Raw genomic sequence first — 26,402 nt, forward strand, 5'->3', positions numbered from 1 at the left:
AACCATTGAATTGTAACCATACATGGTTATAGCCATATATGGTTAACTATACTATAGTTAATTATATTAACTATATTATATTAACTATATAACTATATTATATTAACTATAGTTAACTATAGTTAACTATAGTTAACAATAGTTAACAATAGTTAACTATAGTTAATTGACGATCGTTATAATTAAAGCTATGGTTATAGTTGTAACTATAGTTTAACATATGCTGTAACAATAGCTATAAACATAACTATAATTAAATTAAACACGTTTGATAAAATGCATTAATTCTATGGAGATATTATGCTTTAAAGCAATCATATATGATAATTGAATCAGCAGCCAGTTGCTGCATTTAAGAACTGCTGCAATTACAGCAGTTCAATTGAATCACATATGATTCAGTTATCATATATGATTGCTTTAAAGCATGATATCTCCATAGAATTAATGCATTTCGTTTTTTTTTAGCTTTTTTACTTTTCGATAATAAATATATTATAAATTTGATTATAAGTTTGTAAATGGGTTATGAAATTGTAAATGGAAGATTTTTTGCCATAAGTTTACATAAATGTAAACAAGTCTGTATACAAGTTTACGAAAATCAAATATTTGATACTATTTTTTAAACGTTGTTCTCAGAAGCTCTACTTAGTGCAAGTACCCCCTGTTGGCTGTATACGTATATTATCTTTTTGCATTAGATGTCTCGACGAAATTATTTGAAGACTTATCGTGGAATAAGCAAACAAGTGAAAAGGCTTATAAATGAAACAGAAAGTGATCATGATCATAATACAGTGTTAGTTAAAGACCACTCACCTACATTAAGCCTTAGTGATCTAACTGATTTAAGTTCAGAGTTTGATATTGACACAGACATTAGTACAGAAAATGAGCTTGAGCTTGAAAACAATATTGATGCCCTAAAGAGAAATGAAAATCTGCAGACTGAGTTAGCTAGTTGGCTTGTAGATAGTCAATGTAGCAGAGAGCATGCTGATAGTTTGCTCAGTATTTTAAGAAAGCACGGTTTAAATTTGCTAAAAGATAGTCGCACTCTTCGTCAAGTGACTCCTTCAATTATACCATGTTTAAACAAATTTGGAGGAAGTTACTATTACTTTTGGTCTAGAAAATACAATAGTGCAATTTTTAAAAGAAAATCCAGCAATTGTTAATGACCAAAATGTAATTGAACTAAAGGTTAATGTTGATGGTTTACCATTAAAAAAATCATCAGCTAATAATTTCTGGCCAAATTTGTGCTGTATTAAAAACTATAGGCCTTCTGTGGTATGTTTGTTTTATGGAAAAAGTAAACCATATTCTGTTCAAGAAATTTTATCAGATTTTATTTCTAAATACAAAGAGTTGAAGTCAGATAACATTTGCTACATTAATAAGATATTTTCTGTGTCCATTACTAGCATTTATTTGTGACGCACCAGCTCGGTCTTATTTAAAGTGTATAAAGAGCCATAGTAGTTACAATGCTTGTGAAAGATGTCAAATAAAAGGTAGACGTATTGACATTGACGTATTGTATTGTCTATGATAATGATGAAGCTGTCTATAGAAAACGAACAGATGAAGAATTTATAAAATACTTTTATAAGGATATTCACCAGAATAACATTTTACCCTTAATGGAACTGTCATTCCCCTGTGTGACAGGTTTTATTTTAGACTACATGCATACTGTTTGCCTTGGTGTGCTAAAAAGGATGTTAAAATTTTGGGAAGAGGGTCCTGCGTGCTGCAAAATTTCTAATATTTAGCTGAATCAGATATCTGAACTATTAATCAACATGAGATGCTATATACCATTAGAATTTGCACGAAAGCCAAGGTCATTAGCAGAAGTTAAGAGATGGAAAGCCTCCGAATTAAGACAATACCTACTATGTGCTGGTCCAGTTATTTTAAAAGATGTAATTAATCCAAATATTTACGAACATTTTTTTGCATTGTCAATTTTAAAGAATAACTTATCATAGTTTTGTTAGGATGTCAGGTCAGTTTTACGGCAAAATTTCTGTGTGTATAATGTTCACAATCTGTTACACCTTGGTGATGATGTTAGACACTTTTATTGTAGTTTAAACCTTTGTCTCCTTTTCCATTTGAAAATTTCTTACAATCATTAAAACGTCTAGTTTGCAGTGGACCTAACCCGCTAGTAGAGGTTGTAAAAAGACTAGAAGAAATAAAGTTAGTAGGAAGAAAAAAAGAAAGTATTCAAAATGAAATAAAAATACAAGCAAATTCGCATTTATCAAGTAAAACATGTATTTTACTTAAGCATGGTAACTTTGCTGTTGTACAAGAAGTTGTTGAAGATGGTTTTTTTTTTGATATTTATGCAATAGGCCAAGGAAAAGAGTTTTATTCTAGGTCATGTAGCTCAACATTATTAAGTGTTTTACATTTTAAAGCAGCAAATACTAAAATTGGAACTTTTGTGCGAACGTATGATGTCAGATGTAAGGCTATTTGTTTGCCAATAGCTGATGGATATGTTATGATGCCTGTCAGAAATGGAATAGAAAGTCATAATCATATAAAACTGTAATAATAATCATATGTAGTTGAACTTTTAACACATCTTTAATCATACAAGATTTGTTTAAAGTTCAACTACAATAATTTTTTCATCAATATGTATTAAATTGCTTCAAAGTTAAATATTCACTAAGTGTTGTTTTGGAACTAAGATAACTTGGTTTTTTAATTAGTATGACAAGATCACTTATAATGCTTTTTAATTATTACTCGTTTACTTTATTCATAAATTTTGTTACACAGAGTTTTTGTTGATTATTTCTAAAAATTAGGGTTCTTTAATAAATCTTGTTTCACTAATCAGATTATTGAGTTGTGCTAGAAAAAGTTTTTTTATTAAAGTTTTCTAAAATTTTATTTCTTTAATTTCTTGATAGATTGCTACTTGATATGATAGTTGCGTTGTTTGCTTTGTGTTTTTTTTAAATGGCATGCTTCTTATCTCTCACTAAAAGTTTTTGTCTATCAAAACATTTTGTTGTCAAAGAATTATTTGAATAGCAATTTACAGACATAATGTGAAATAAAATAAAATATGTAATATAAAATTATTCTCTTTCTCTAGTAGGTAAATTAACTAATTGCTGAGGCTTTTTACAAGTACCACATTATTTATTCCTTTATAAATATCCATGTAATAGATGCCTGCTTGATGCAATAGTGGTATTTTTTCCCTTCCTAAAAATGTTTTGGCGCAACTTAGTTGTGCCAAAAGATTTTGCTTTGATGTATTTTTTAACTAATTTAGTTTTTATATCTCAGCAAAAAAATAAATAAAGTTTTTTTAGAATGAGTCAGAAATATGTTAATAAATATTCCCAGTTAGTATGGTTAGAAAATGGTGACGAATTAGATGGTACTGTACCTGTTAACTGGATTTCTGAAGACCACAAATATATGTTTTGGCCATCAAGAGGCAATGTTCAACATCAGATAAAGAATGGTACTAAACCAAATGAACAGTGGAAGAAGTTTCAAATTAAGAAAATAATGTTGTGGAATGGTTTGTTTGTCTTAAAGTATTTATTATACAGTTATCATAGTATTTGTTATAGTTATTATTTTATCATTTACATTATTTATATTTAGTGTTTATTATAGTGCTTTAAAAATTTTCTTAAAAGTAAACTTATTTACTGTTGTGGTTATATCAACAAAAGATTTCTGTTTTTAGATAAGTAAAAATATTTAAGCATTTAAGATAAAAAAAACTGCATGGGAATTTAGTCTACATGAAATTAGTTGTTTTAGGCAGTTATAAGGCTTGCAATGGATATGAAGCCACAACCAACCCAGAGGTTAGTAATCATCTTCATTGGCTGACTCCAGCACTAAGCACAAAACTTAGGGTAAATGTTTATTAAAATTTTAACAAGGATGCATAAAAAATGTCGTTATATAAACAAAATATGAAGCAATGATAATTTCAATATATATGGTCATGACTGTATAAGAGTAAGCTCTTAGATTTTGTAAGTTTACAAAGTACAACTAGTTATTATAGTTTATTAGAGTACTTCAGTTAGTCACAGCCAGAATAAACATCCAGAACCATACACATTTAAAAGACAAGCTGGATATGATGAAGAGCCTGATGAAGACAGGGAAAGTGATTATGATGATGAAGTCTTAGCTTCTACATCTCAGGCAAACATAAATCAATCATTTTTATTGGCACAAGAGAGTGATTGTATTATTTTCTTTTTGTGAATATGCGTTTGACCTAGTGGTATGCTGAAAATTGTTGATTACTTAATTGCATGTTATAAATTTATGTAGAATTTCAAACGCGAGTTTTACACCTGCTGATGGAAATAAAAGAACTCCTAAAAAGATCCAATAATCCTGAGGAAGTAACTTTGATGCAATCAACACAATTAGAGGAATTTTATGCCTTTGATATGACCTTAAGTGAAAAGGCTGTTCTTCTTAATGTGGTTAGTAATAATATTGAACATATAACTATTTTATTAATTATTGATTGCAGCTTAAGTTGTCTATTTGATGTTTCAATGATACTTTTAATGCATTACTAATTATAAAAATTACTTTTAATAAAGTGTTTTTATTTGTATGCAAATAGATTTGCATATTCAAATAGATTTGCATATGCAATTATATACTATTGTATATATAATATACTGTTACATTTTATATATATACTAAATATATTATATATTATACTAAATATACTATTGTATATATAATAGTTACAGCAACTTTCACGTGTCGGTGGTCATGATGCAGATAGAATGGTATTTGCAATGATGAAGCGGTATGGATATTAAATTCAGGAAGTTGTTACTATGTTATTGTGTTTATTAGTGTAGAAAATGTTTTTACATTAGCTATCATATCATTTTTCTTTAAAGTTTGATAAATTATAATTTCTAGATTACTGAGTAATTGGGTAATGAGCCAGCTGTGTGTCAAAGGAAAAACAAAGAATAAAATCACTCTCTGTGAAATGGCAGGCTTTCCTGTTCTTATAGGTATGATGATGTTTTGTTTGCATATAAAGAAGTTTGTAATGACTTAATTTTCCAAAGTAACTATTATGTGTATTTTTTATTTTACACTGTTTTTGATTGTGACTATTTGCTATGTGCACAATTTTAAAAAGTTTTCTTGTTCTATGTTTCAGTTACAGAGTTTACTCTCTTTTTAAAATAATAATTCATCTTTTGATGAGTATAAGTACTTCATATATGTTTTCAGCTGCTGCTCAAAACACGTTTTTAGAGACTAACAAAAATCAAATAAGAAATGCAATGGAGAGTAGCCTAAAATATGGTCCGTATAGACCAGGTGGGACGAAATGTTGAACTGTCCGAACAACATCATCATCTGACTCTAACAAATCGATGTAGCAAACGAAATCATTTTGTGAAGATAACTTTTCGAAGCATTCATTTATCAGAATAAATCTATTTTATGTGCGAGTTTAAATTTTAATTGGTTAATGTGGCTAAATGCACCCTAGTTTATGCGTTCGTGTTTTAAAACAAGACAATTTAAGAGGCTAAGAATTCTTAGCCTTAAGTTCGAAAACTTTTTATATTTATATATGTATGTTTGTGTATGTGTGTGTGTGTGTGTGTGTGTGTGTGTGTGTGTGTGTGTGTGTGTGTGTGTGTGTGTGTGTGTTAATACATACATACATACATACATACATACATACATACATACATACATACATACATACATACATACATACATACATACATACATACATACATACATACATACATACATACATACATACATACATACATACATGCATACATATACAAATCGTATTCATAAATATAAAAGTAAAAAATGTTTCTGATTAGGACCTTAAATAACGTTGAGGATTCGTCGCTAAAAAAACAATGCAAATTCGTTGTTAAAAAACGTTTTTAGGTGATACATATGCAACCAATGCATAACGTTTACGCAACGTTTCTAATAACGTTTTTACAACCTTTTAAAAACGTTTTTTTGTCCTTAGTAATTTCTGCAATTTTATTTTTTTTGTAAAAAGGATGGCTACACCGCATTCACGGCTTGCACCACTGTTCCAAAAGGAACAGCCGTTAGTTTTGTTTCGCCATTCTTTGGCCTATTTTACAGCCGATTAATCCGTGCTATGGGTCTCCCTAATACAATAAATGTCGCAAGATAAATTTTTTAATAAGCTAAAAATATTTTTTCTTTTGGACACATTATTAAGGCCATTGACGTTCTCAGAAAGGATTTTCATTGCCATATCTATTAAAGTTTATTACACCAAGTAGAAAGATAGTTAAGTTATAAACTAGACATTATTAAAACATTAAAAAACAACACAATTCAAATTAAGGAAATGAAAAATAATTTCAGTTTCACTGTCTAAAACTCGTGTGTTATTGCAAATGCACCAAACACGAATTGCGTAATACCATTTGTTAGAAAACTAAAATTTAAAAAATTAACATGAGATTAAATAAAAAATTACAAACAAAACAAAAGTAAAAAAATGATTCTCACATAATCGTCCCGTCTTCACTTGCAATATCCCCCGATGCAACCGTTTTCTCATACCAGTTTTTAACGCAAATAATGTCCACCGTTTACCTCTTTCCGTCCTGAATTCGTTTTTTACTTTCTCCACCATCAACCGTCGCTTGTTTTCTTTCGTCACGTCTCTTTCATCCTTTCTTTCGCGAATTACTCATTTCTTTAAAATCGTCATCTGATACAATTACTTGATCCACACCTGTTTGGTCACATTCATTTTCGTTGCATGCAACCTCAATTGGAGAAGCCATGCCATCGACAACAATTTGCACTGGAGTTTCATCATTTTCATTAGGTCGATCAGTTACAATAGATATTGGTATGACATCGCCTTCATTATTTAGAATTTCATTACCTACATCGTTTGTCGGAATAACTTTTTCTGTCGCAATATTTTGTTTTCTTTCGTGCGAATGGTCATGTCCGTTGTGCTTCGTTTTAACTCGATAGCCTAACAACTCAATTACAACTGGAATTGGGGTAACTATATCCTCCATGATGGCAAGGAGGATACCACTGTAATATTTTTTGCCTTCGTTATGCGTTTTCCGCATGACAGGTTTAGTCAATATTTGCTTTCCATAACCTAGTTGTTTAGAACATTTTCCAATTAGTGTGTTTTTCGCCTCTGAAGGAAGCCCAAAGACAGAAACATGAGTCCGTCTACTCGGTTGCCTATTTGGATTAGATTTTTTTTAAATATAATGAAAACCTTTTATGTTTAAACCATTTTCAGGAAGAAAATTGCTAACTCCGTCGATTATCATAGCAATAACTATGGAGTTGCGATTTATGAGCTGTACTCCTTCGAGATCGTTAGCTAAATTTGCGTTTTCGATTTTGATAATTACGTCGAGAAGTGATATTTTAGTTTGAATTATGGATACAAGTGTTTTAAGAAGTGTTCTTTGGTCTACCTTTTTAATAGAGTTTAGAGCCGAGGCATAACTTTTCGGTTTTGCGATAGTACAATATTCTTCTTTATCACTAGCTGAATCATCAACACTATAATCAATGTTCACATTTTCGACTATTTCCCCGTTTGCAACTGCTCGCATTTTGTTCAGCAAACTTTCCGATTCTTCCATAGTCAAAGCCAATTTAGTAGTTAAAGGAGAAGAATCCTTCATCGGTTCCATCAGTATTTGACCCCCTATCGGCTCACCAGCCGCCATCATGAGATTTACACTAAATTAAAAAAAAACCCACAAAGAAGACTAAAATGTTGGTATTGTGGTTTATTCTCCTCCAGCTAATTGCCATACGGAGACCACCATACCAAGGCACGCCAAGACATGTTCAGCCTCCAAAAAGGAGCGTCATAATCGCTTTACGGCCAAGAGTAAAGTGAGTTTTGGAAGAACAAAAATATGTTAGAATGTAAGATAGAAGATAGTCGAGTTAGAAAGGTAGCATAAAGAAAGGCATGTGATGAGGAAAACCGGAAAAGGGAAAGAATTTTACAGTGGGGTACTCGTCGCAGTCATGGAGGACATGCCAGCTGTAATGCCCAAATCCCTAAACAATTTAGGATATTGGGTAAGAACGATTCACATTGGCCAAGTTCAAAACCAAAGTGAACTAGGAATTGATAAAAACACTGAAAAACAGATGCAAGAGGTGATAATACAGAAAACTGTTGATGAAGAACCTAAAGTCAACGTCGAAGAAGCTGATGAGAAAGTTAAGAAAATTGAATCAAAAACAAACCTAATGACGAACTGGAGGCAACAAAATCTATTGACGCGAGCGAAATGAAGAGAAAATTGTAGAATGACGATGAAAATCATGAGAAAGAAGACAGAAATACGAAAAAAAAATGTGACGTGGATGAAGAAATAGCGAGAAAAGAACTCTCAAATAAAAGAAAAATATTCCGTTTTGAAACAATAGGAAAAAAAAACCCCCGTATGATGAAATTATCATCAAACTCCAAACCGAACGGATGGAAACGGAGGAAAACCAAATCGCGTAAAAAAAAAATTTTGTTTAATTTAATTTTTTTTCGCTTATTTTTAAACTACGAAATTTTATTTAAATATTACACCTTAATAAAAAATAAAAAACCGCGCATAGTTTAACGCATGATATAATTCTTTTTTTGAATTCCTTTGTTCTAAATGTTTTAATCTCTTGAGACCACAAGAAAATATTTTAAAGTTCCTTTTCATCTTTTAACATGGCCTTTAAAATTCTTACAATCGAAATAAACGGCCTTAACAACCAGGCGAACCAAAACAGTTAAATGGATTTTTTCACAAATAAATTATGATGTATGTTGTTTACAAGAAACACACGGCACTGACAAAACGGCTGTAGAATGGGCCATAGATTGGAAAAATAAAACAAACGGAATTTCTCTATGGAATAGCGGAACAAATCGCGAATGCCGGGCTACTATTCTATTTAAAAGAGAAACAAAAATAGAACAAACTACTCAAGATAAGAAAGGAAGAATTATTGCTGAAATTAGCGCAATAATAAAGAATTAGCGCCAATATGACGGTAAGTAGACTCTTTTTTGGTTTAGCATATGTGTACTTACTCCCGAAACCCCGAAAGAAGGAAAATTTGCGCAAAGGTAAGTCACGAATTTTAGTGTCGCATATTGAACTGTTTATAGAAAATAATTGGTGGAACTTCACAATATTGTTTTGTCTAAAGTATTTGTTATATTTTATTTTCCAAATATACTTTATTTCTCTAAATACATTTTCTACAATTCTTGGGGCGGATATGTTTTGGTTTTACTTTCAGTTTTAAGTTTCTACTTTTTTACAATTGTGTTGTAAATATGTTAGTTAAAGTTGTTACTAGTTTTGCTTTTTTATCGATTTTGGGTTGGTCTTCGATGTTTAATAAAAATAGGACATGGACACAGTTAAAAGGCTTGCAAGGGATTAATTTTGCATATATGTATCTCAGTTTTTTCACACAGTTCTAGCTTTTGTACAGAAAATAAAAGGATGCAGGGTGTCCTCCTCACGATTGCAGGTTTTATAGTGGGAGTTTCCGTGATATTGGCCCCGTTTCACTCGCTAATTGTTTGTTTTTTGTAAGGTCGCAATGAATTAGTGAAAATTCGTTATTTAGTATTCTTACTGGTACCCTTTGCTTAGGAGTTAAAGTTTTTGTACCATATCTCTTTTCAAGAAAGACCTTTTTGGAACCTTGCGTTCCAGTACAGTTGCACTAGTTATATGGCTCTATTCTCACCTTGATTCAGCAAATGTACGTAAACGTTTTTTGTATTTTTATGTACAATTTGGAATAATTTCAATTTATTTTTAATGTTTTCTACCAAATCTTTATAGAAAAAGAAAAGGGTATTTAAAGATTTTGGACTGTTGTTACCGGTTAAATAAAGCCATTATTGATGTTTTGCTTTGCAAGATTTGTTAACGGGTAAGACAAATAATATTTTTGTAAATAATAGCTCTCTTGAGGATTGATAAGTTCCTTCATTTGAAAAAGGTATTTTAGTCGAATTGCGGGTGATTGTTTTTGCACGTCTAAAATTCCCAAACCTCCCCTTTCTATTGGAAGTTTAAGGTTTTCTCTTTTAACTGGTTCAGAATTTAAGCTTTTCGAGACATTAGCAGATATCTCCTTGTTTATTATATAAGCTTCTGTATTTTAAATTCAAAAGTTTTTCTTAAAATTAGCTATCGCTTTTTGCCAGTTTAGTCTTGCTGTATAAGGTCAATATGGAACGTTGTTCCTAGTATTTTTATACCCGTTGAGTTTGAACATATTTTTTGTATTTTAATCTTGGCGTCAGTTAGAGAGTTTTCGTACACAATGAAATTAAAACCACCCATTGCCAAAGCTTTTGTTTAATTTTTGTTGATGTTTGAGCCCGAAGCCTTCTCAAATTTTTCAAGTATTTCGAAGACTTCGGTTATTGACTCATGGCTTCTCACGCACAGAGACGTGTCATCGGCGTATTGCAGTACTTTTAAACAAAATTTTGGTTCCTGGCAGCGAAATACCGTCGACAAGCTCGTTATTTTTTAATTCGAGATCGTGAGCTTCCACTGCCAAGCAGTACAACATAAGAGATATAGATGGTCGCCTTGGTGAATTCCTCTTTGATTTTCAAAAGGTTTTCTCATAAACCTGTTGTTTATTATTATCGACTGGTTATTTTTTATGCTTTGTCTGATTGCTTTAATAAATTTATCAACTAAGTTAAATTTTTCTAGAATTTTAAATAAGAATTGTCTATCTATTTTATTGAAAGCTTTTTCCTGGTCTATAGTCAGCAAAACGCTTTCGATATTCTTTTCGGTCGCATGGTGAATGACATCTCTCACTAGAAATAGGTTTGAAATTATGTTCCTTTCAGGTACTGAGCATGTTTGAGACGGCCCCAGTATGCAATTTAGAATATTAGATAGTCTCATGGCAAGTGCTTTTGTTATAACTTTCTAGTCTGCGCATAGTAAAGAGATTGGGCGCCAATTTTGTATGATTGAAAGATCGCCCACTTTGGGCAGAAGACAAACTAATGCTGTCCTCTGAGACCAAAAGAGTTAGCTTGTTTCATCAAACATATTGGAATTGATAAGATTGGTTAATTCCTCCCCATAAAAATCCCAGTATTCTTGGTAGAATTCGACAAGGATTCCATCAATTCCTGGGGTTTTTCCTTCACTCAGGGATTTTGTTGCATTATACAATTCCTCATTACTGAACTTAATATTGAGAAAGGCGTTCTGGTCGTTTTTTAAAACATTTTTGATGTTATTTAGAAAGAGATCTTGCTTTTTTTTATTTACAGTTTGTTTTTTGTAGAGATTTTATTAAAATTTCTTAAAGTCTTAATTATATTTTTTGTATCATCGTAGGTGTTTTCTCCGCTTCTAATTTTTTTAATTGTTTTTTTTTGTTTGATTGTTTTTCTCTAGTTCGAACAAAGCCTCAGACGGCTTTTCTCCTTCTTCAATTATTATTTGCTTGGATCTGATAAAAACGCCTATGTCGTTATAAAGTTCCTTTTGGTCTTTTCGCATTTGTTTTATTTTTTCATTATCTTTATTTGCTTTTCTGTTTTCATGTTCTATTCGTTTTTTTAAAATAAATTCTTGTTTTTAATTTCCCTATTATTAAATTTTGCGGTGTCAATTGCAATATCTCTAATTTTGGTTTTCATGACGTCCCACCATTGGTTGTGGTTTGCGTATTTATGTTTTTTTAATTTATTTTTTTCTAAGTGTTTTTTAAGTTTATCTCTGAGCAGTTGGTCACCGAGTAAACTCGTGTTTAAGTGCCAGTATCCAGGCCCTCTCTCATTAGTTATTTTAAGTTTTATTTCGCTTAGAATTGCAAAATGGTCACTAAGGGCATTTTTAATAAATTCACACGTGCATCCTTTTAAATTTTTCTCCGACGCGTAGATTCTATCTATTCTACTTCTAAAACTTTTATCCTCTTTTTCATAGCTAAATAAAAGTTTTTGAGGATAAAGAGTGCGGAATACGTCATTCACTTTGTGCAGTTTTTTAAATTTGCTTAAGTTTTTAGAACCAACCTGATGGTTTTTGTTTAGTAGATCACCACCTTGTCGGTCAATGCTTGAATTTTCAACCAGGTTAAAATCACCCAATAACATTAAAAATTCATATTTTCGCGCGTGTATATTTATTTTTTTAAAAAATGTTTTTTTTTTTGCTATGAATGTTTGAAGCATAGATGTTAATTATTCTAGTTTTTGTTTTCTTAATAGTTACCGTAGCAGCAAGAATTCTTCCGCTTTTATCTTGTGTAATATCTTCACATTTGGTTTGCTTTGTATAAAGGATGGCAACGCCACTCTCTTGGCTAGAACCGTTGTTCCATATAGAGCAACCGTTAGTTTTATTTTACGATTCTTTTGCCTAATCAACACCTGTTTTATTAGTGCTGTGGGTTTCTTGAATGCAATAAATGTCATAATTTAAGTTTTGGAAAAAAATCATTATATTGTTTCTTTTCGCCTTGTCATTAAGGCCATTAACATTATTCGTTAGAATTTTTACTTCCATTGTTTAAAAGATCATAGAATCAAAACGTGGTTTCAAAGGCTCAATTAAAAAAGAACAGAAGAATTCGAAAAACTCATTGGTTTCCATTCAAATTTTGGCGCTCTTATTTCTTTTGAAAAAACCTGTTTTTATGGTAGTTTTGTAAGAAACTTAGGCGCAGTAATAAAATAAAGATTAAGATAAAAACAAAATACTAAAAAGAAAGAAATTCCTTACGTCACTTTTCAAACATTGCTAACGATATCTTCCGATTCGGTTATATCGTCATACCAGTTTTTTTTAGTCTTTTTGTTTTTTGTGTTCTGCTTTTTGTTTTCAGTTCTTCGCTTACAATCTCCGCTGTCGCACATCTTTGACTTCGTTTCTTCTCGTCTTTTTACACCCTTCTTTCGCGTTTTACAATTTTCTTTATCTTCATCTTCAGCTTCAGATGGTGTGGTTTGTTCAAGGAACGTTTGTATACATTTATTTTGGTCGGTTATTTCCATATTTTCCTCAACCAAAGGTTGCAGCGTATTTTCTTTTGTTACGTTTGAATTTGTCGCTATAAAGGGTGCTGGTTGGGTCTCGTTTTTATTTGTTTTAATTTCATTCTCATTTGCTTCATTTGGTAATTCTTTACCATTTTCTTCATTAAATTGTTGTTCCTGACGGGGTACTTGGCCATTGTGTTTCGTTCTTACACGGTACCCAAGAATTTCCGTAGAACGCGGTATAGGGGAGACTAGATCTTCAATAACGGCAACTTGTATTCCGCTGTAATATTCTTTTCCTTTAATAGGTGTTCACCTCATTACTGGTTTAGTAAGAATATGTCGACCATAACCCAAATTCTCGAAGCACTTACCGATTTGAGTATATTTGGCCTCAAGGGGCATGCCAAAAACCGATATGTGAGTCCTTCGACTTGGTTGCCTACTGGGACTTGACTTTTTAATTATATGGTGAAAACCATTAATACATAGCCCTCTTTCAAGGAGATAATTCTTCGCATCGTTGGACTTCCTTACGATTTCTACGACTGTATTTCGGTGAATTAGCTGTACTCCTTCTAATTCGTTTGCTAGGTTAGCGTTTTCAATTTCGATAACCACATCGTTATTCGATGCTTTGGATTGTAACTTTGACAAGAGTGTTCAGTTTAGAATTCTTTTTTTAACTTTTTTTATTTAAGTTGGAACATATTGCTGAAGCATTTTGTTTTTGGTTGTGTGCTGTTTTTATTTTCTGTGCTTTCCTCTTTATTATCAGAAAGTTCATCGTCACTATAATTTATTACGTAGTCTTCTAACGTTTCGCCATTAGCTACATCTCGCATTTTCCTAAAAAGTCTTTCCGATTCTTCATCCGATATTGCAGCAACGGTTGCTTGTTTCGTAGTATCTTTTGTAGTTTTGAAAAAAACTGTTTCAGCTTTCCTCTCTCCAGACTCCATCTCGAACTTCGCCACGTGAATCTTGAAAAACTGCCTACCTTTTTTTTTTTTTTCTATTTTTTTTTTTGGTTAAAAAGAATTTACAATTAGCTTTTATACAATTTTGAGTTACAATGTCAACAAATATATATATTATGTTTCGATAGTACATTTATATTATAGTACATTTATATTATATAATATTATCTAATTTTCTATATCTCATAAAAAATTCCGTATAAATCAATTTAACATTTGTTATAAGAGTGCCAATTTTACATAGGTTTTTGTTATTAAGAATAATGTACAATTGTTTTGTAGAAGAAAGACATATAAAGAGTAGTATTTGGATATGAGTCGTTTGTTTAAAACAGATAATCGTGGCGATTAACCCACGACCTTATAAAAAATACACACAACCTTCGCCGTCTCTGGACAGCTAGGGTCATGCTCGTATTATTTTAACAATGATTGAATATCCATAAGATTGTTTTTTTATTAGAATAAATGTAGGCTATACCCTAAATCACTATTTTAAATAGTGAATGTTAATTCTTGGCTACTGGTATCACTTATCGCGTTGTTGATCGAAAATATTTTATGAAATTTTTCAACATTGTTTTCCCTAGCATGCTTATTATATTGAATTCTCCAGATGTATTTAATTTCTTTTATTATGTTTTCTACAGTTCTAGTAGCTGGAATATTTTGATTTTCTTTTAGTTTTAAATTTCTACATTTCCAGAGTTCATTTGTAACAATGTGAGTTATCGAGTTTAATATTTTAACTTTGTTATCCGATTTAGGTAAATCCGAATTATAGATTAAGAATAAAGCATGTATTGAGTTAAAAGGTTTTTCAGGCAATAATTTTTTATATAATTTCCTACTTGATTTCCATACAGCCCTCGCCTTGCTGCAGAAAATGAAAGGGTGAAGAATATCTTCAACCCGATTACATGTTTTACAATTTGAATTTCCTATGAATTGCCCGCGTTTTATTTTCCATGAATTTGTTTTTAGCAGCGTAGGCAGTGAATCAGTAAGAATTCTCCAGATGGTATTCTTACAGGTTCCCTGCGCATGAGAAACAAAATTTTTTTTCCATATATCTTTCCATGGGATTTGTTTTTGAAATTTTGCTTCCCATTTAAGTTGAATTAATTTAAGACTTCTATTTTCTCTTGCATATTGCATGATGTGGGTGTAGATACTCTTTGAAGTAACACGTTTGATATTAAATAGTTCATTATTATTCTTCAGTTTATCTATTAAATCCTTATAGTAAAAGGTGAGATCGGTAAGCGATTTCGGAAATGTATTGCTAGTTAGGAAACTCCATTGCTAGAATTTAGTTTTTGCCCAATTATTTAGAGAGTACGCTAAATAGTAATTTTGAAGAAAAAAACTTATATGGGGTTGCTCTAATTCTTTTAAATGTAGGATATTTTTCATCCTTATTGCTAGGCCCTGATTAGGCACATCGAGTATACCCAATCCCCCTTTAAAAATGGGTATTTTTAATACATCCCTATTTACGGGCTCCGCATTTTTACTCTGCCAAAGATAGGTCGAGATTTCCTTTACAATTTTTTTAACTCAATTTTTGACGAAGGAAAGACACTTGATACGTATCATACCTTTGACAGAGCAAGGCTGTTTATAAAAATTTCTTTGCCTTTCAAAGATATATTCCGGAATTTGAAATTTCGCTGCGCCTTTTGAAATTTTTGTATCGCTCTTGGCCAATTTAACCTGCCTGCATATGCAAGGTCAGTGTGGAAATCAATGCCTAGTACTCTTAAACCTGCTTGATTTGACCAGGCTATGTTATGATTTTTTACTCTGAGACTTTTACACAAATTTTCATATTCTACATAATTAAATTCCCCAAGTGCTAACGCTTTGGTTTTGTTTTTATTGATATTTGACTCCGAGGTAGCTCATAATCATCAAGTGTTTTAAAAATTTCATCAACCGAACTTTCACTACGTACAAAGAGGTTCGTATTGTCTGCATATTGTAATACCTTCAGAGTTATTTTAGCTCCTAGAAGGAGAATCCCGTCTATACGCTCGTTATTTCTAAAATCTAGTGCTAGTGTTTCAACTGCTAAGCAGTATAACATTAAAGATATAGGGTCACCGTGTCTCACACCTCTTCTTATTTTAAAAGGTTTACTCATATAACCGTTATTTATTACAATTGATTGAGTGCCTTTCATTGTTTGTTTTATGGCTCTTATAAATTTTTTACCGAAATTAAATTTCCTTAATATTTTATAAATAAACCTTCTATCAGTTTTATAAAAGGCTTTTTCTTGGTCTATTGTCAGTAGACAGCTTTTTATGTTTTTTTCATTAGTGTAATGAATGATATCCCTCACAAAGAAAAGATTTGAGAATATATTTCTCTCTGGCACTGAACAAGTCTGGGAGGACTTAAGTATATAGTTTAAAACTTTTGATAGTCGTAACGCTAACGCTTTGGTAATAATTTTATAGTCGGCGCATAAAAGGGATATTGGTCGCCAATTTTGTAATAAAGTTAAATCTCCGGTTTTCGGCAACAGAGTAATTATGGCTGTTCTCTGTGACCAGGATAGCTCCTTGGTCTTATCAAATTAATTTTTGTTTATAGTTCTTGTCAAATCTTCCCCGTAGATGTCCCAGTTCTCCTGATAAAATTTGATTGGTTGACCATCTATCCAGGGCGTTTTACCTTTACTAAGGGACTGTGTGCCATTATATAGCTCTTCTCCAGTAAATTTACTATCTAAAAAGATGATTTGCTCATTTTTTAAAGTTGCTTTAATATTTCGTAAAAAATAGTCTTGTTTTTCAGAATTCAATTTTTGCCTCTTGTATAGTCGCTTGTAAAAATTCCGAATTGTGTTCATAATGTTTTTTGTATCTTTATGTAGTTCAGTTCCATCGTAAATTTTTTTAATAGTTTTTTTATTTTGATTGCTTTTTTCTATTTAGAAAAGGGCATTTGTTGGTTTTTCACCCTCTTCTAAAAATTTTTGTTTGGTTCTGATAAAAATTCCTCTACTATTTTGAAGGTTGTTTTTTTCAATTTTAAGGGATTTTATTCTTTCAACGTCTTGATTTTCCTTTATTTTTTCGTTTTCAATATCCTTTTCTGTTAGCATTTCTTGATTTTGTTTCTTAAGTTTATTTATTTTAGATATTTCTTTAGCAATCTCTTTGATTTTAGTTTTAGTTACATCCCACCTTCGATTTATATTTTCATACTTATAAATTTTTAGTTTTCGTTTCTCAAAATCTAATTTTAGTTTTGTTTTAAAACAATCGTCTTTTAAAGTTTCTGTGTTAAGGTGCCTATAGCCTGAACCTCTATCATTATTAATTTCAAAATTTATTTCACACTGCGCAATACTGTGGTCACTTAAAAAGTTGTTTATAAAACTGCATTTGCAGTTTTTTATTTCCGTATTAGCAAAGTAAATTCTATCGTTTCTACTCCAAAAAGACTTATCTTCCTTTTCATACGTAAAGACTTGTTCGTGCTCAAATTGTGACCTAAATACGTCATTTACTTTATCCAATTCCTTAAAAAAATTTAAGTTTTTAAAACCAATAGTGTGGTTTGCGTTTAAACAATCTCCACCTTGCCTATCAAGGGTTGGATTTTTAACCATATTAAAATCCCCATGCAAACATAAAAAATCATAGGCTCTGGCATGCTTATTCAACTTTTCAAAGAAAAATTCTTTTTGTTGATGAATATTTGGTGCATAAATGTTTATAATTGTAAGATTAGTATTTTTTTAAATTATACTGGCAGCAAGAATTCTACCACATTTATCTCGAGTAATTTCCTTAATTATGGTTGCTTTTTTAAAAAGAATAGCTGTGCCGCTTGTGCGGCTAGTTCCGCTATTCCATATAGATATACCTCCCGTTTTTTTTTCCATTATATTGCCCATTCGTTCGCAGTTTCATCTGTACTGTGAGTTTCTTGTATACAGTATATGTCAAAAGTAAGATTTTGGAAAAATTTCATTACACTTTTTCTCTTATCGGCGTCATTTAAACCATTGACATTATGCGTTAGAATTTTTACTGCCATTTTCAGTAATTAAAAAAAAGTTGCGTCATGTCACCAATTATTTAAAAATTAAAAACATACCTAATAATTATTTACGGAGTTGATTAAGCATGCTTTGCTACCACATATCATCGCAATTTATTTCTCAGAAAGCTTAAAATAGATTGAGAAAATTTAACCCAGTTTTGTTAAAAGCAGAATTAAACTTATTAAAAACAGAAATAAAATTAAAAGAAAATATTCTTACTCTCTAGCCCGAATTATCGCTATTTCCTTCTATCGTAATACACATATCGCTTTCGAGAATCGTCTCTACATCAAATATTAGTTCGTTTAAGGGTTGAGTGTTCTTTTTCTTTCTTTCTTCTTGTTCGCCTAACTCTGGTGTCTTGTTGTTGTTTTGCTTTCGCCTAATGTTTTTACCTTTTTTTTTTCCGTTTCATCTATTTCAACATCTGTATTCACGGCTATATTTATTTCCACCGAAGGGTTTTTTTCCAAAAACTTTGTACTTTTATCGATTTCAGTTTGTTCGGCTTGAGTACATTCATGTTCAGGTAGTATTGGTTGATATTGTTAATTGTCAATAATTTCCTGAACTTGTGTGATTTTTACGGTTTCAGGTTGTATTATTTCATGTTTATTACTTTTTGGGACTTGTTCTTCTTGCCCATTATGTTTTGTTCGAATATTATAGCCCAAAATGTTCATGTGCTTCGGCATCGATTTAGGCATGTCCGCCATAACTGCTACAAGTATGCCGCTTTAATAGGGTATCCCTTTAGTTGATGTTGTTCGCATAACCGGTTTCGTTAGAATATAGCGGCCATACCCCATTTGTCCAAAAATTTTTCCAATGATCAGGTTTTTAGCCTCTTTTGGGAAACCAAGAACGGATACATGTGTGTTTCGGCTTGGTCTTCTTTCAGCATTTGATTTTTGAAAAATATGATGTAAACCTGCTATGTTTAGACCAGACTCTAAAAGTTTATATCTGGCTGTGTCAGTTTTTAAAACAATTTCGATAGCTCGATTTCTGTTGATAAATTGAAAACCTTCCAATTCGTCGTCAAGACCAGCGTCTTCAAGGGCTTTAAGAAATTCATAAGAACTCACATTAGTTTGCAACATACTAAGAAGTGTTTTGGTTAAAGGTTTTTTAGCGATTACCGTTTTAATTTATTGTGCTGCTCGTGCATAACTTTTTGGTTGTTGGTTATTGTTTAATGCTGATAGTGAATGTTCAATTTCATCGTCACTTAATAAGGTCTCATCATCACTATAATCAAAAATTATCTCTTCAATCATACCTCCATTCGCAACATGTTTCATTTTATCCAGTAATATATTAGTTTCTTCAAGTAAAATCACATTATCTTTGTTAATTTCTTCATAATCGATAGGTTCATTTGTAGTTTTTAAAAAAACTGTTTTAAACTTCTCCTCTGCCGCCATCTTTATTTTCCACGCACAATAAAAAACATGTACGAACGCTTACCTTATTTTATTTATTTATTTTTTTTTTTTTTAAATATATATATATACATACATAAGCAATTACAATGCGCACGCGCTGAAAAAGTATATTACAAATATGTACTGTTTTTGTCTCTCTTTTTTTCTCCAGGATCAAAAGAAACCATTTGAAAATATAAATAGATATATATACGCATGTCTTTCGCACGGAATGGTTACCCAGGAAATGCTCGTTAATCGTGTTTTAAAAAATTATTGTCGTAGGTAATAATCCACGAATTAAAAAAGATTACACAACCTTCGCCCTCACAGGATGGCTAGGGTCATGTCCGTAATCGTTTTAACTATGGTTGAAGGTCCACGTTTTATTTCAAAAAAAATGTTATCAGGACCTGCAATTCACCATTTTTCAAATAGTGAATGTTAACCATTTTTCAAATAGTTAAGTCCTGATTATTATTTACGCTTATTGCATTATAGACTGAAAACATTTTGAGAAATTTTTCAATGTTGTTTTCCCTTGAGCATTTATTATACTGTATTGTCCAGATATATTTAATTTCCTTTAATATATTTTCAAAAATTCTTTTCGAATGTATACTTTTGTTTTCTTTTAATTTAGAGTTTCTGCATTTCCACAACTCTGTTGTAGTAAGATGTGTTAAAGTGTTGATTATTTTTCCCTTAATATCTTTTTTTAGAAGGTCTTCAATGTTCATAGAAAAGATGGCATGCACAATATTAAACGGCTTTTCAGGGAGAAGTTTTTCATAATTTATTCTAATTTGTTTCCAGACAACTCTGGCCTTACTGCAAAAACTGAATGGGTGGAGAGTGTCGTCCACTCGGATTCTTGTTTTACAGTTGGAGTTGCCGTGGAATTGTCCACGTTTAGGTCTCCAAGAGTTTATTTTTTCTAGTGTTAGAAGGAAATTTGTAAGAATGCGCCAGTGCGTATTTTTTCTAGTTCTATGAGCATAGGAGTCAAAATTCCTTTCCCAGATTTTGATCCAGGGTAATGTCTTTTAGAACTTTGCCTCCCATCTCAATTGTAATAATTTTAAGCTTAAATATTCTTTTTGTTGCATAAAATAGGTATAGATATTTTTTGGTGTTTTATGGATGATTTTGAAGATGTCAGCATAGCCTCTAATATTTTCTATAACGTCTTTGTAATCGAAAGGCAATTTGCTTAAAGATTTTGGGTTGTTATTAGCAGTAAGAAAAAACCATTGCAGGTATTTTGTTTTAGCAAGATTGGTCAAAGAGTACGCTAGGTAATATTTTTAAAAGTAGTACCCGTCATGGGTTGATCGAGTTCACTAAGATGGAGTATGTATTTCGTTCTTATAGCAAGGAACTGGTTTTGTGCATCTAAGATGCCTAGGCCGCCTTCACTAATTTGCAGTTAAAAAATGTCCCTTTTTATGGGTTCTGCGTTTGTGCTTTGCCAAAGGTAGGTCAAGATTTCCTTGTCAATTCTTTTTTGGTCCAGTTTTGACATAGGAAACCCGTTTGGCACAAACCAAACATTCGGCAAAGCTAGGGTAATTACAAAAATGCCTTTGCACTTTAAAGAGATGTTTCTGTATTTAAAGTTTTGTATTTTTTTTTTAAGTTTTTTAAATCTTTATATAAATTTATTCCGCTTGTAAAGGCAAAATCTGTGTGGAAAGTTATTCCTAGAATTTTTATTCCTGTTTGGTTGGACCATTTGTTCATCATGTTATAATTTTTTTGTTTAAATATTTTAATAGTGTTCTTGTAGCCTAAATAATTAAAGCCGCCGAAAGTTTGAGCTTTGGTTTTGTTTTATTTATGTTCGAGCCAAACGCGTATTTGAAGTTATCTAGTATTTTAAACGCTTCTGCCATTGATCGCGGGCTTCTAACAAACAATGTCGTATCGTCTGCATACTGCAAGACTTTTAGGTTTGTTTTTGAACCTGGCAGTGGAATGCCGTCAATGAGCTGATTGTTTTTAAACTCGAGTGCGAGCGTTTCCACTGCAAGGCAGTACAGCATCAGAGATATCGAGTCGTCTTGACGGACGCCCCTCTCTATTCTAAAGGTTTTTTTCTTGTATCCATTGTTAGTCACAATGGATTGAGTATTTTTCACGCTTTGTTTTATTGCATTAATGAAGTTTGTGCCTAAGTTAAACTTTTCAAGAACTTTGATTAAAAAGGCTCTATCAATTTAGTCGAAAGCTTTTTCCTGATCAATTGTTATCAGGCAACTTTCGATATTTTTTTCATTTGTGTAATGAATTATATCTCTTACGAGAAATATATTTGAAAACATATTTCTCTCAGGCACCGAACACGTTTGTGATGGCCCAAGTAAGATTTGTAATACTTTTGAAAGTGTTATTGCAAGCGCTTTTGTTGCAATTTCGTAATAGGCGCATAAAAGGGAAATTGGTCGCCAGTTTTGTAGCAGCGTCATGTCTCCATCTTTTGGCAATAGGCTGATTAAAGCTGTTTTATGAGACCATGTCAGTTCATTTTTTGTGTTAAAAAAAACATTATTAAGAAGAGCGGTGAGTTCTTCACCGTATATATCCCATTTTTCTTGGTATAATTTAACAGGTAAACCGTCTATACTCGGAGTTTTTCTCTTATTTAAAGATTTCGCTGCGTTAAATAATTCTTGGCTGCTAAATTTAATATTTAGGAAGCCGTTCTGATTTTCATTTAAAATACTTTTTACATTTGCAAGAAAAGACTCCTGCTTTTTAGTATTTGAAAATTTCCTTTTTGTATAGATTTTTGTAAAAAACTCAAATTGTTTTAAGTATATTTTTGGTGTCTTTATACACATTGTTTTCATCAGTTAAGTTTTAATAATTTTTTTTTTTAATTGCTTATTTCTATCCGGAATAAAGCTTTCTATGGTTTTTCGCCCTCTTTAACAACGAGTTGCTTTGTTCTCACAAAAAAACTCCTGTGTTGCTAGAGAGAGTTTTTTGCTCTTTATTGAGCTGTTTAATTTTTTCAATATCTCTGTTTGCTATTCGTTTTTCAGAGTCAATTTTTTTAATTAATATTGCTTCTTGTTTTTTAAGTTCGAGTTTTTTAAGTTTAGCCGTTTCCATGGCAATACATTTTATTTGGGATTTTACAATATCACACCATTGGTTGTCATTTTGATAATTAAGCTTTTTGTTTCTTTGCTTTTAAAAGTCCGTTCTTAATTTGTTTTTAACGTTTTCATCGCCTAAAATATTGGTATTAAGGTGCCAGTATCCCGGCCCTCTTTTGTTTGTTTGTTCAAATAAAATTTCGCAGAGTACTGCGTCGTGATCACTGAAAATATTTTTCACAAACGTGCACTTGCAGTTGTTGAAAATAAAATTAGAGCCATAAATACGGTCTAAACGACTTCGGAAAGTCTTATCTTCTTTTTTATAAGTAAAGACTTGTTTGTGCGTGAATTTTGTCCCGAAGACGTCATTCACTTTATGTAGTTGTTTGAACAGATTTTAATTTTTTGACCCAACAAGGTGATTTGGATTTAACATATATCCACCTTGCCGGTCTATACTAAGTTTTCAACCATATTATAGTCGCCAATTAAAATTAAAAGATCACACACATTTACATGTTTATTTAATTTCTTGAAAAAAACGCTCCTTATTACTGTGAGTGTTTGCGCGTAAATGTTTATAATTCTTAGTTTTTTTTTTTAAAGTTATACTGATAGCAAGAATTCTTCTTCGTTTATCTTGCGTAACCATTTCAATTATATCTTTTCTAAAGAGAATAGCTACACCACATTTTTGGCTATTTCCGCTGTTCCATATTGATGTTCCATTTGTTTTATTTTTCCATTCTTTAGCCCATTCAATAGCCGTTTCATCGGTACCGTGGGTTTCTTGGACACAATAAATGTCATAGTTTAGATTTTGGAAGAAATTCATTGTTATTTTTTCGTTTAGCCGCGTTTTTTAGCCCATTTACATTAGTAAGAGTTTTTACTGTCATAGTTAACAAGCAAAAGAATGTTAAAAACGATATAAAGCGTGCGGTTTAAAACAAAGGAAATTCCTATTTAATCTGTTTTTTTTTAATTTTTGTGTGTTTTTTCATGCGTTAATTCTAAAATTTCGAGTTTTAAAAACTTAGTTGTCGAATAATTTTAAAAATACTAAAATAAAGTGAAAGATAAAAAAAAAAATTCTTACGTTTCTTCGCAGAACACCATTTTTTCCCCGAGCTCTTTCACATTTTGGTCTTTTGTTTCGAAGAAAATTTCGTTGTTTTCGGCTTTTTTTTGCCAAGTGTTTCAAAGTAGAACTGCTTCCTTTTATTTGTTAATTGTGTCATTTCTTCGTCTTTCTCATTCGTTTTGTCTTCGGTTAATAAATAATTTTTTTTTTTTTCGTCGCTTTTGTTGTTGATGTTGATTTTTTTGGTCTGAATTGTTAGGTTTTTATTTTTTTCAGACGTTTGAGATAGAGTTTTATCAATGCTCTGTTAAGTAGGAACATCAGCGATGACAGCTTCCTCTCGAATTTCTGTTTCTACTGTTTCTTTTGAACTCTTTTCAAGATTAGTTGGGGCATTTTCTTCCTGTCCGTTGTGTTTTATTCGGACTGTATAGCCTAGGATGTTGAGGAATTATGGTATTGAAGAGGGCATATCCTCCATTACAGCGACTAAAATTCCGCTGTATTATTGGATACTCTTTGTTGTTGTTTGCATTATTGGTCTGGATTTTACGTGGGTCCCATAGCCCATTTCTTCAAAAATTTTTCTAATTTTAAGCAATTTGGCTTCAATTGGAAATTCAAAAACAGAGACATGAGTTTGCTGTTTTCGTTCGGGATGCTCAATAATGGGTTTTCTGTAAGGGTTCGATTTTGTGACAGTGTGGTGGAATCCTAGGATATCCAGTCCTGATTCTAGTAATGATGCTCTCGATACTTCAGTATTCAAAACAACTTTAAGAACGTTGTTTTTATGAATAAATTGGAGGCCCTCCAAATGCCCATCAAGGTTTTTCTTCTTAAGGGCATTGATGACATCCCCAACAATCATGTTGCATTTTACATTGCTTAATAGAGTTTTAATTAAATGTTGCTTCATCGGTTGAATATTTGTTTTGCTGCTTGAGCATAGTTAATTAGTTTTGGTATTGCGTTTTTTTGTCGACTTTTGGCCCATTTAAGGGTTTGTTTAAGCCCATTTAAGGGTTTATTTGCCACTCAGCCGAAACTGAGCAGCGCCAACTTAATGGTTTATTTCCATTTCACGTCCGGAGTGGACGGATCGCTTTGAGATTTCCAGACGAAGAAGGAGACAATGAAAAAGCGAATTCGCCAAGAACCTCTATCGACTGTCACGGTTTCGATCTTGTGCTGTTTCTGCTTTCTAACAACACCGTAACCAATTGAGAAATGGTCCGGAGCCAATATAAAAACAGATACTACACTTGATCTTAGCCATTAGGCCGAGAAGCGATCTCTATAAGCGATGTTTAGCCATTAGGCCGATCGCCTACCTTTTTTTTTTTCATTAGATAACAATGAATATATTTCAAAAAAGCTGATTTTACAATTGGGGACAAATATACAATGTTTGCGTGGGCTTTTTCGTTATATATATAAACACAAAATATAAATATTTTTTAATAAATTTAAGAGTCTTAATAAAGAATGTCGGATAAATAATACTTTTTATTTTTTAACTTAAAGAATGAGTAAAAGAAAGTTGAAAAATTTAACTTTTTTTCAGGAATACTAATAGTTCCCTAAGTCAAATTTACAAAGCCAAGTTGTTAAGAAGAAAGTTAAAATATGTATATATATATATATATATGTATATACATACATGAGCAATTACAATGCCCACGCGATGAAAAAGTATATTTTAAATATGTACTGTTTTTGTCTCCCTTTTTTTCTCTAGAGACAAAAGAAACCATTTTAAAATATAAATAAATATATACATATACGCATGTCCTTCGCACCGAATGGTTACCCAGGACATGCTCGTTATTCGTGTTTTAAAAAAAATATTGTCGTGGGTATTAATCCACGAATAAAAAAAAGAACACACAACCTTCGCCCTCACAGGACGGCTAGGGTCATGTCCGTAATCGTCTTAACTATGCTTGAAGGCCCACGTTTCATTTCAAAAAAAAAAATTATGTTATCAGGACCTACAATTCACCATTTTTTCAAATAGTGAATGTTAAGTCCTGAATATTTGTTATGCTTATTGTATTAATTACTGAGAACATTTTGTGAAATTTTTCAATGTTGTTTTCGCTTGAGTATATATTATACTGTATTTTCCAGATATATTTAATTTCTTTTAAAATGTTTTCTACAAATCTTTTGGAATGTATATTTTTGTTTTCTTTTAGTTTAGGTTTCTGCATTTCCAAAATTCTGTTGTAGTGAGATGTATAAGAGTGTTAATTATTTTTGCCTTTAAATCGTTTTTTGGAAGGTCCTCAATGTTTACAGAAAAAATTGCATCCACCGAGTTAAACGGCTTTTCAGGGAGAAGTTTATCATAAATTATTCTAATTTGTTTCCAGACAGCTCTGGCTTTGCTGCAAAAAAAATGGGTGTAGAGTGTCTTCCACTCGATTACAAGATTTGCAATTGGAGTTGCCGAGGAATTGTTCACGTTTAGTTCTCCAAGAGTTTGTTTTTTTTAAAGTTGGAAGGGAGTTTGTTAGAATACGCCAGTGCGTATTTTTACTGGTTCCCTGAGCGTAGGAGTCGAAATTCCTTTCCCAGATTTTGATCCAGGGTAAGGTGTTTTGAAATTTTGCCTCCCATCTCAGTTGTAT

The 26,402-nt window shown here is 31.6% G+C and overlaps 1 pseudogene; it reads right to left on the reverse strand.

The window, feature by feature from the left end:
- Nucleotides 1-24,994: 24,994 nt before the first annotated feature.
- Nucleotides 24,995-25,061, reverse strand: LOC136075639 (U2 spliceosomal RNA; annotated as a pseudogene).
- Nucleotides 25,062-26,402: the final 1,341 nt, after the last annotated feature.

The sequence above is a fragment of the Hydra vulgaris genome, chromosome 01, assembly GCF_038396675.1.
Source record: "Hydra vulgaris chromosome 01, alternate assembly HydraT2T_AEP".
NCBI lineage: Eukaryota > Metazoa > Cnidaria > Hydrozoa > Anthoathecata > Hydridae > Hydra > Hydra vulgaris.